Below are 12,276 nucleotides of genomic sequence, written 5' to 3'. Positions count from 1 at the left end.
TTTTTTCCCATTTACACTGGCTCCTATCAGAGAATGCATACAGATGTGATGAGCAGGGGAAGAACAGGGTCTGGGCGGGGGGGGGGAGGGGGGGGTGATGGTGGTGGCGGTTGTTTATACAGGCAGCAGCTAGGCTCTCTCAAAGCCAGTCAAGGTGTCCTAATACACCAGATTCTCAACCTGCATGGCAAAACAATCTCCCTTAAACACAAAAAGTAAGAGCATAGAAAATGACCTTAAAAAGAAGAATGGAATAGAGACAAGAAGATATCTCCAAACTACCATCAAATATTTTTGGTTTAAATTGAATATATACATCTTTAAGGTCTTTTATAATTCTTCCTAACATTTAAACATTTTCAACTCACTGACTCAGATTTTTAAAGATTAATAAACCTTCTCAAATCTCTTCTTGTCAACCCTTTTAATAGATCTGTTCTGCAGTGGTCTTATCCCCACCTCCTCAAAATAAAACAGACCAAACAATAAATCAAGACCACTGCAGTGAAATCCAGCCTCACATCACAGAGCAACGGTTTTATGGGTGAAATGTGTGCTTGCTAATTTCAAGAACAAATTATTGTGTGTTATTTAGTGCAGTTCCATTTATACACTTTTAGCTACAGGAAATAAAAAACAAAGCCCACAGGCCAATTTTAATTTGGTCAGTTTTTTTTTCTTTCACAAGAATCCCATGGTAGAAGAAACTCACTGACATCAAATTGGAAAACCCCTTTCTGCTCCCTTGCCTGAGAGTAAACTTAGCCACTCGAACACGAAGTTGTCTCACTTACAGTATCAATGATGCTTAATAGACTTGCATTATTAACAGAGGAACGTTTCTGCCTGGCAGAGCTGGAGTCAATATTTAATAGATTTAGGTCCTATTTAGCCACTGGATTTTGGGGCAACCTGACAAAATGCAACTCAGTATGAAAGCTAATAGATTCAAAGATGACAAAATGAGCATTTCTATAAATATGCATTCTTCATAAATAATTGAGGCAATGAATGGAAGGCAATCCAATATCCTTTAATCATTTCCTAATTAATATTCTGTAGATAGGGCAATCCTGAGTAAATATTAGGCTTCCTTTAAAGAGTTCTGTTAAAAAAACACACACACACACAAAATATCCAAGAAAGTGCTTTGGGTTTTTCTCATTGTTGTTGTTAAGCAGGTTATCAGCAAGATTTTTCTACATAAAGCAACTTGTTTCATTTCACTGAGGAGAATTTCCTTCCTATATTCTAATCACTGTTTAAAAAATGAAAGGAACATTTGTCCCAATAGCCAAGAGAGGTGATTCTCCAATTTGTGTGGAGAAGGGACGGCAACCCTCTCCAGTATTTGTGCCTGGCAAATCCCATGGCCAGAGGAGCCTGCTGGGCTGTAGTCCATGGGGTCACAAAGAGTGGGACACGACTGAGAGACTAACACTTTCACACTTTCCAATTTACAGTCTTGAATGAGGCTCTGGAAGAATCCTCAGGAAGTGCCTGGCCGAGAGCTACACCCTGCAGGGCCTCAGAGCTAAGAGGTCTAGATTTACCAAAAAGGAACAGGTTCCAGGTCCCATTCTGCCCAAGCCAGCTATCCCTGGACATCTTTTAAATTCTGAGAGTCAGTTTTCTTATTTGAAAAATGGCAACTATCATTCTTACCGGGCTTCCTTTCTGGAACTATATTAAGGAATCAGTGAAACAGCTTCGCAAACTCTCTGAGGCCTCTAAACCAAAGTCGTGCTGCCTGGGCCCCAAGTTCTGCTGAACAAACTGTAGATGAGACGTTTTAAACACCCTAGGCCTCAGTCTCATCAGCTGTGAAAAGGGTATAATATTCATACCTGCACGGCAGGGTTCTTGAGAGATTGGACTCACACTAGACACGTAGGTGCTAATAGTGCCGGACGCGTAAGAACAGCATAAATGTTAGCGCTTCTTCTAACGATTAGTATTGTTGTTGCTGCTGTCCAACAGGAAGAAACTCAATTCCAGGGAACCTGGTCAAGGTCACAATTCTATAGAGAAAGTATAATAAGCTTTTGCATTTAAGCCCCTTTCTGTAATGTGATGGGGTGCTTCCCCCAGGCGTATTCTGGCAGGGGGTTACCTAGGGTGGTATTGACAGTGCCTCAAGGGAGAAAGGACATCTGACTGGAAACTGTAATCAGTTGAACTAAAACCAGCCAAAGAGCCCCCAAGATGGGTCACCACCTTCACAGCAAGGACTGGACATCAATAATCAACAGCTAAGAGTAGGCAGGAAAAATCCTCCAAGAGGCGTGGTGGGAAAGAGTGCAGCAAGGTCACCGAACATTCTCAGTATGAGGGAAAACAAGAGAAGCCCAACTGCCCTCTGGCTGACCTTGGGCTGGGAAGAAGGCCATAAAAAATGTCATTCTGATGGATGAAGAGGTGATAAGGTGTGGAGTGATGGACCCACTTCATTACAGGGTTTGGTGTGCGTTCTTAGGCGCTTCCCTCCTAAGGGCTGAGCTTGTAAATCTCAGGCAGGGTTGGTCACTATAAATATGGGGTTGGTCTGGAGCATGACAGCTGCTTTGTCTTCTAATGCGAGTACTCCGTGTGCAGGGACCCTCTGCAGGGGCTGGAGAACTTTCTGAAGAGAGCATGGGAGTGTCCTGCCTTACTTCCCAGCCCACCCACTTGGCCATGGTCTTTGACCTCTCCCCTTTCCAGGCTCCATATACGACTTTCCTCAGCCCCCGTCAATCAGATTTCTACCCGCTCTCGTTTCATAACAACTGGGGGCTTACTGCTTTTGCTTCCTGGGGGAAAGCAATCAGACATCACCCAGCGATGCTGAGGAGATGCAGAGAGAAACATCAGTGTATCTTTGCCGATGGGCAGAAAGCTTCCACAGTGGTCCACAGGAACTATTCCCTGCAGCCAGGACAAAGCACTGGGATACTGGGGAGGCAGCTGGTGCAAGGACTAAGATGCTGGTGTGGGAGCCTTCTTGTCACTCTCTCCTCTCTTTCTCATCCCCCTGTCCTCTTCTTCCCCTCTTCCAATCCTCTGACTTTTCCTCCCTTTCTTTCATATATCATTTTCTCCAAAATGTGAAACTCCAGAAAGGACTTTCACAAGTTATTTTACATTTTTCCCTATTGTCATTCAAATTATATTGCATAATTACATACATCATTACAAAAGCAAACATTATAGTTTTTAAAATTAGCTTGATATACAGCCCATGTTTTTAGGCTGCTTTATAAGCTGAAACTCCTCCTCATTGATGAAGAGGGGGACTGACTATGTCATTTCTCAGGTTCCTTCTAGCACTGATTTCCCAGGAAATTTCAGAATCCACTCATGCCTCTTCCTCAAAATGGGTCTCTCAGGAGGTACAGTCACTTTTTCAAAGGAAATGTATACCAAACCATGTGAAAGACACCAAGAAACATAGGAAGGGCTAGCAAGTCCTTTGGGGACAAAGCATTTTCATGTTTACCAGGTCTTGGTTCTTAGGAAGGTGCGCCAGAAAATCACTGCACAAGTCCTGAACACAGGGCTTCCCTTGTGGCTCAGCTGGTAAAGAATCTGCCTACAATGTGGGAGACCTGGGTTTGATCCCTGCGTTGGGAAGATCCCCTGGAGAAGGGAATGGCTACCCACTCCAGTATTCTGGTCTGGAGAATTCCATGGATTGTATAGTCCATGGTGTCACGAAAAGTCAGACATGACTGAACAACTTTCACTTTCACCTTCCTGAACAGAAGCCATGGGTACGGCAGCAAGACACCACTCCCTGACCCATAAACCTCTCTCTCTCTCTGATCCCAAGACCTTTTCAACCAGGCGCTTCAGTGACAAGGGTGTACACAGATTTCACTTGGACCTTATTTGGGGCCAAGACAATAGCTCAGAGATCCCACAACCAGAATCAATCAAGTTTGTCTACTGAGTCACCTGCCTCTGAATTAACATCGTATGGGAAATAGGATAATTCTTGGTGTCTCATGCGTTAGATGTAGGTCAAACCTACACCAGGCTTCCCTTGACCTCCAACGAAGTAGGTAGAAATGCCAATCTTCTTATTATGTTGCTGACAAAGATACCTATGACTTTGTCCCTGCTGGAGTGAAAACACACACAGCAGGTACTATTATCACTATTAATATCACACTAAGTGGATCAAAAAGTGCCCGCATACAGAAACAACAATCAAAACCCCAAACCAGTGAAAATTAACTTTGAACTTTGCAGTACACAGTATATCACACTCACACAACCAATTAAAAAGGCATGTCATCTTGTTTGGAAAGTATCTATTGATTTCCCGGTTCATCAGATCAGGTTGATGTTCTTTCAATGGCCTCGATGACATCATCAATATTTTTCTATTTAGAATAATGACTTATTTTATATGCCAACAGCTATAAAAAACAACCCACCTATATATATTTCTACTGACACCAGCTTAAGAGCCATCTGGCTTTCTCTCCTTAACATATGATATTGGTAATCTGGGGCTAAAGAAATGTTTTGGTCTTGTCATGAGACTCATTTAGAGACCACAGTAAATTTGTTTAGTTTAAAAACCAACCACTAAATCATATTTTCTCTATTAGAGTCCGATGCTCTCCACTGCATTTGGTGTCCAAATTACATTCATTTTAGAGTGAATTACATTGATTTCAGAAGCAGCCCCCAACTCCCTTCTCCCCCCTGTCCAAGAAGGCAATATACGCACCAGCTGTGTGATCTTTGGCAAGTGACTTAATCTCTCGGATACTCATTCTTCCCATTTATTAAATGGGAAAAAAAAGCGCTAGGTTTCTCAGGCACATTACCTCTTCTAAACCTCACAGTTGCCCCACGAGGTTGACACTGTTATCAGCCCAATTTTACAGGTGGGAAACTGAGGTACAGAGAGGCTAAGTTGTTTCAGGTGCCTGAAAACAACACAGGTATGTGTTGAAGCCAGAATTGTTGTTATTGTTTACTCGTTAAGTCGTGTCTGACTCTCTTGCAACCCCATGGACTGTAGCCCACCAGGCTTCTCTGTCTATGGGTTTTCTCACACAAGAATACTGGAGTGCGTTGCCATTTCCTTCTCCAGGGGATCTTCCCAACCCAGGGATCGAACCTGTGGCTCCTGCGTTGGCAGGCGGATTCTTTACCACTGGACCAGCAGGGAAGCCCAAAGCCAGAATATCTGACCACAAATGGTTATAACCAATTGCAGCTGCCTCAGTGGGCTATGCGGACATTCAATTACATAGTCAAAAGACCACACCACCAATTTGGGCACTTGATAGGTGTTAAAGAGGCATTATAGCAGGGGGTGGGGAGTCATACCACCAGAACTCAAATCCAAGCCTTATTGTTTAGTGCCTGTATAACGCTGGGCCAACAAGTGACCCCTGTGTGCTTTAGTTGTCTCGTGAAATGGCAATGATAGAATGACGCCTGCCTTGTACAGTGTTGCTGAGGATAACACAGCCTGGGACGTATACTGTGCCTGACACAGAGATAGTGCTCCATAACGACAGCTATCATTACTCATCAGTACTCCATAAACACTAGGCTTTGTTTCCCCTCAAAACCTTTGTGTCACCCAACTGTTTTCAACATACAGTCAGTCTCAACCTCTGACTTGTGTTTGAAACATTGAGTGTCATTATGGCTTTGCAGGAAGCTCCCTGCTGGAAGAATTAATCTTTCTCTGTTTGGCTAATCTCTCCACTCCATTTTTACCTTCCTTTTGCCAAGTCCAAGCCTCAGGGATTCAGTTTTGCCTCTATTAAAATGAACCTGGTGGCCCTTTCTCTTTGATTAAGCAATGGAAGGAAAGGAAGCTGAGGGCCTGAGGCCTCAGTAAAGACCTCTTGGGGAAGAAACTGAAGGCAGAAGGCGGGGGTCTCAGTCTGAACTCTGTCACTAATCATCCAGGTCACCCTGGGCCAGTCCCCGCTTTCTGGGCCTCAGTTCCCTGTCTCTATAGATGGAGACTGGAGAAGCAACGTGGTTTTCATGCTGTGTCCCATAGAGCCTGGCATCTGGTGGCAGTGCCCACGGGGCTGCTTGCAGGGACCTGATAGAAGTTAAAGTGTTAGTCACTCAGTCGACCCCATGGACTGTAGCCCTCCAGGCTTTTCTGTCCATGGAATCCTCCAGGTAAGAATCCTGGAGTGGGTTGCCGTTCCTTTCTCCAGGGGATCTTCACAACCCCGGGATTACACCCAGGTTCCCTGCATTGCAGGCAGGTTCTTTATGGTCTGAGCCACCAGGGAGAGGGGCCTGGGGCAGAGGTCAAAATCAAGCAGCTCATGCTCAGCTTGCAGATGAGTATTTTCCTTGACCTGTACAATGGTTCTGTTTTCCTTACCTATTGAGTTGGTTGCTAAGCTTTCAAAATCAGGAGTTTTTAAATCAATAATTTTTTTTATAGCAGTCTCAGGTTTACAGAAAAATTGAGCCAAAATTCAGAGCTCCCAGATACTAACTCTTTCCTCTCACTTCTCTCTGGCTCCCAGTTTTCTTTATTATTATTAGCATCTTGCATCAGTGTGATATATTTATTGCAACTGATGAATCAGAACTGATAGATGACTATTAACTAAAGCCCACAGTTTACATTGGGGTTCACTCTTCATGTTGTATATTTTATGGGTTTTGTAAATGCTCATGGCATGTACCCAGCCTTGCAGTATCACTCAAACTAGTTTCTCTGCCCTAAAAGTCTCCTTTGCTCTGCCTATTCATCCCTCTATCCGCCTAACCCTTAGCAGCCACTGATCTTCTTATTGTCTTGATAGTTTTGCCTTTTCCAGAACGTTATATGGTTGGGATCAGACAGTAGGTAGTGATTTCAGATTGGCTTCTTTCACTGGGCAATACGCATTTACGATTCCTCCATGTCTCTTCATGGCTTGATAGCTCATTTCTTTTTAGCACTATGGATGTCTCACAGTTTATTTATCCATTCACCTACTGAAGAACATCTTGGTTGCTTATAAGTTTGGGCAATTATGAAAAAGCTGCTATAAACATTTATGTGCAGGGTTTTGTGTGAACACAAGTTTTCAAATCATTGGGGTAAATACCAAGGAACATCATTGCTGAAGCATATGGTAAGATTATGTTTAGTTTGGGAAGAAACTGCCAAACTGTCTTTCAATGGGGCTGTGCCATTTTGCATTCCCACAAGCAATGAATGAGAACTCCTATTGCTCCACATCTTTATCAGCATTTGGTGTTATCAGCGACTTAGCAGCAGCAGCAGCAGCAGCAACAGTATTTGTGATTTTAGCCATTCTAAGAGGTGTGTAATGGCATCTCACTGTTTTTACTGGCAGTTCCCATGGGTCATATTATATTATGTTGAACATATTTTTATATGCTTATTTGCTATCTGTACATCTTCTTTAGTGATGTGTCTGTGCAGACCTTTGGCCCATTTAAATTGGGTTGTTTGTTTTCTTATTGTCAACTTTTTTGTATATTTTGGATAAAGTTGTTTATTGGATATGTGTTTTACAAATATTTTCTCTCAGACTATGGCTGGTCTTTTCATTTTTTTTTATTAGCAGTGTCCATCACAGAGCAGCAGTTTGGAAATCAGGCGCATTCACATATTCTAGCTTCCTGGCTTCCCTTAGAAGTAGATCTGGTAACACTGGGACCCATTCCTGCAGGGCTGAAGCCATCTAGTGGCTGTCTCTTAAGACCAGGGCCACTCTCTCCATCTCAACAGAGATCTACCCAGCTCACTTCACTCAGCTGAATGACCTACCTTGAGATATTTGACCAGTGTGACTCTGGCCTTGGGAAGTTCCTGCTTTATCTGATTTTTACATTGGGTTCCCCATAGGTTTGCTATGTATAAAAGAGACATTTAAAAAGAAAATTAAACTTAGATGATCTTCCTGCTCTTTCACACAAGAACTATCCATTCATTGTTGTCTTTGACTTGCATGAGGAAAAAAATAATTTCATAAACACTCCCTGCATGGCATCTTCTAATTGGCCTTTGAGCCTATTCTAATCCACACCAGGGAGCCCAATACTCACATGGGGATCACCTCACATGCCATTGTGTCCACCAGAAGTATCCCCATGGCAGTATTTTTGTGGGGTCACTGCCTATGCAGGGATGGGTGTTAGAGTCATCTTATAAAGCAAAATAATTTAAACCCCAAATAATGAAAACCAGGTCTTTATACAGAGGAATCACCCTTTCCTGGAAAGGGACTTTCATGTGAAGGCAGGCCAGAATCAAGAGCAGGAGCAAACAGTAGGTTGGAACAGTAGATTCCTGCCTCTTGGCTCCTACTCATTATGAAGCATAAATCTGCTGAGTGGGATGGTGGGCAAACTTGCCAGCATCATTTGAACCAGGAGTCCCCAATCCCCAGGCCATAGACCAGTACCAGTCTATGGCCTGTTAGGAACCAGGCCACACAACAGGAGGTGAGAAGCAGGAAGTCAGCAAAGCTTCATCTGTACGTGCAACTGCTCCCCACTGTTGCACTTGAATCATCCTGAAACCATCCCTCTCCCCACCTGCAGAAAAATTGTCTTCCATGAAACCAGTCCCTGGTGCCAAAAAGGTTGGGACCACTGATTTAAACTGTTCTTCTTTCTCCCTTGAACTGATATAGTCCACTTTCTTTAAGGTATACATGTACGCCATGAATCTCTTTGATCAGGGCCATGGTGCTGCTGGGAAAAAGATTCTCAGGTTCTAAAAAGCATCATCAAAGACAAAATCTTGGGTACATAGAACAGGACTTCACAACATATTAGAGAGAAGGAAACATTTTTTTGCATAAATGCCTTGTCCTCAGGCTGAGTCTGGTATCCTGTTGTGGATACCTGTTGCAGTGATGTGGATGGAGGCCTGTAAAAAGTTTGCTAGGGCTACTGTTACAAAGCACCACAAACTGGGTGACTTAAACAACAGAAATTTATTGTCTTTTCCTTTTGGAGGCTAGAAGTCTTAAATCGAGGTGTTGACATACAACTCAACAAGAACAATAAAACAAACAGTCCAGTTGAAAACTGGGGAGAGGACCTAAATAGACATCTCTCCAAAGAAGAAATTCAGACTGTCAATAGGCACATGAAAAGATGCTCAATGTCATTAATCAGGAGAGAAATATGCAAATCAAAGCTACAATGAAGTACCACCTAAGACCAGTCAGAATGGACGTCATTAAAAAGTCTACAGGTAACAAATGCTGAAGCGGTGGGGAGAGAAAAAAGAACCCTTCTACACTGTTGGTGGGGATGTACATAAGGGCAGCCACAATGGAAAACAGTATAGAGGTTCCCCAGAAAACCAAAATTCAAATTACCATACAATCCAGCAATCCCACTCTTGTGCATATATCGAGACAAAACTATAATTCAAAAAGATACATGCACCCCAATGTTCATAGCAGCAATATACACATAGCCAAGACATGTAAACAACCTAAATGTCCACTGACTGATAAATGGATAAAGAAGATGTGGAACATATACACAATGGAATATTACTTGGCCATAAAAAAGAACGAAATAATGCCATTTGCAGCAGCATGGATGCGACTTTATACTAAATTAAGTAAGTCAGAAAAAGAAAGACACATACCATAAGAATCAGTTATATGTGGAATCTAAAATATGACATAAATGAACTTAACTACAAAATAGAAACAGACTCAAAAACATAGAGAATAGACTTTTGGTTGCGAAGGGGGCTGGGGGTGAGGGGAATGGATTGGGAATTTGGGATTAGCAGATACAAACTATTATACGTAGAATGGATAAACAACACGGCCCTACGCTATAGCACAAGGAACTATATTCAATATCCCGGGATAAGCCATAATGGAAAAGAACATAAAACCAGATAAGCACTGTATAACTGAGTCACTGCTACACAGCAGAAACTAGCACAGGATGGTACCTCAACTACACTTTGAAGTTCCTTCTGAGGGTTGTGAGGGAAGGATCTGTTCTAGGCCTCTCTCTGCAGCTTGTAAATAACTCTCTTCTCCCTCTGTCTACTTACATCATCTTCCCTCTATGCATGGCTTTGTGTCCTAATTTCCCCTTTTCATAAGCACACTAGTGCTACTGGATTAGGGCCCACTTTAATGACCTCATCTCAATCTAACTAATTAGAAGTGCAATGACCCAATTTCCAAATAAGGTCACATTCTGAGGTACTGGGAGCTAGGACTTCAACACTGAAATTGGTGGAGGAGGTGGGGGCGGGGGATGGGGGACACTCTTCAACCTATAATGAGGCCTCTAGAGTAGGAGGGCAGAAAAATCCCTTGTCTCCATGAGCCAGCTGAAAGCAGGTCATCAGGAAAGTGAGTTCCAGAAGAAAGACCACAGGAGCAAAGCTTCAGGATGGCATTCTCCATTTCCTCCATTGTTCTAGAGTCTCACTCATCTTTTTCAGCTCATATAGGGTAGAAACTAAGAGATGCTAAAAGTTAGAGGAAATTTATTGTAAGTCCTCAAACTCCGCCCCAGTGTTTCCTCAATCCCCATGATACCTTTATACAAGTTGTTCTTAGCAGCTGCACAATGGACAGCCCCTCCCAGTGGTGGTCTTGACCAGGTCAACAGGGCTCTGAAATACAGGGACTGCCCCACCCCTTGCACAGCATGCAAAGTCCCAGAAGCTGGTTGTCAGGCTTCCTGAGCTCTGAGCTATTCCTCGTTCTGTTGCCCTGACAACCTCCACCACCTGCCCTAGCCACCACTTCACCCCTCTGTTCTGTCTATGCTTCGTGCCTTCAGAGACTCACAGTGCCTTTTCCCAGGTGATCCCATTTCACCAGCTTCTCCTTTCGGCTCTGTTTTCATCTCATGCCCTATGGTTAACTTTTAGGAGTTTCTGAATAACAAGGACTTGAGGGCACCCCTTTCTGTGCAGTCTCTGCTTGACCGGAATATATTTTGTTTCCTTTCTCTAGTGAAATAGTGAAGGCACAAACTCAAGTTTAAATGGGTGTGGGGGGAGAGTGGGAGGGGTGGAGTGATTCACAGTGGGTCTGAGAAGACAGATGAGCCGTTCCTAGGAGACGGAGAGTTGGATCACTAGTGTTGCCTAGTGGGGAAAGCATAGGCTTTGTCATAAACAGACAAAAAGATCTTAACTACATCAGTGACTGGAAGAAGGTCATTACATCTGAGTGTGGCTTCAAACATCATCTAAACACTGACAACTCCCCAGTTTGTATCTCCAGGTCTAATCTTCCTCCCAAATGGGAGGTCAAAATTCCAACTTCATTCTAGACATTTCTTTTTGGTGTCTGATAGTTACCTCAAACTCAATATGTCTAAAAGCAAACTCTTAATTTTACACCAAAATCTACCCTTTACTCAGTCTTTCCTATCTTAGTAAATGATAAGTCCATTTTTTTTAGTACACACATCAGAAATTTTCAGTCATCTTTGACTCCTTTTTGTTTTTATCACATCTCATACTTTTATCCATAAAAATTTAAAGAAATTTTTCTAAGGAGGTACAAACTTTTAATATTATGTATAAAATAAGCTTACAAGGATACATTGTACAACACAGGAAATATTGCCAATATTTTATAATAACTATAAATGGAACATAACCTTTAAAAACTGTGAATCACTAGAGTGTACACCTGTAACTTGCATAATATTATACATCAACTATGCCTCAATAAAGCTTTTTAATTAAAAAATAAATCTTTCTAGCTTTACTTTGAAATATATCCAGAATCTATATGATTCTCACCATCTTCATTTCTGCCCCCCTAGCCTGTGCCATTATTCATTACCTGGGTTACTAAAATCACTTCCTAACTAGTCTCTTTACTTCCATCCTCGGTTCTCCAGGTGATTTTTTTCAAGACAGTGTTTAGAGCAGTCTCTTAAAAACATACATCAGATCACACTACTTCTCCACTCACAATCTTCTCTGACAGACTCTCAGCTGCCCTGTAACACCCATTCTCCCTTTCTTCCTTTAATAATAGACCCTCCAAAATGCATCTGAATAACGGGCAAAGACTGTCTTCCACCTCCCTAGCAGCTGGCGTGTCCTCGCAGCTAGGTTGGAGTCCGTGGGCCATGAGCAGATGCAGCGTGTATGGCATCCAGACTAAGCGCCGACAGAGGGGGCACATCACTGCTTCCCTCCCCCTGCCTACGGGTGCAGCGACACGCACCCTCACACGGCCACTCTAACAGCCCTGGGCCTCCCGCCCTGGGTATCCCCCATAGAGAGAGCGAGACGTGCATCTCATTCCATCACTATGGCAG

At 42.9% G+C, this 12,276-nt stretch overlaps 1 long non-coding RNA gene across 1 annotated transcript in view; it reads right to left on the bottom strand.

Moving 5' to 3' along the window:
• The window catches only part of LOC138433620 (uncharacterized), a 165,844-nt gene that overhangs the window by 56,684 nt on the left and 96,884 nt on the right, over positions 1-12,276 (bottom strand). The gene's annotated exons all lie outside the window — the stretch shown is intronic.

The sequence above is a fragment of the Ovis canadensis genome, chromosome 2, assembly GCF_042477335.2.
Source record: "Ovis canadensis isolate MfBH-ARS-UI-01 breed Bighorn chromosome 2, ARS-UI_OviCan_v2, whole genome shotgun sequence".
Lineage (NCBI taxonomy): Eukaryota > Metazoa > Chordata > Mammalia > Artiodactyla > Bovidae > Ovis > Ovis canadensis.
The sequence above is the reverse complement of the archived record's forward strand: the minus strand, read 5'-3'. Positions and strand labels throughout refer to the sequence as shown.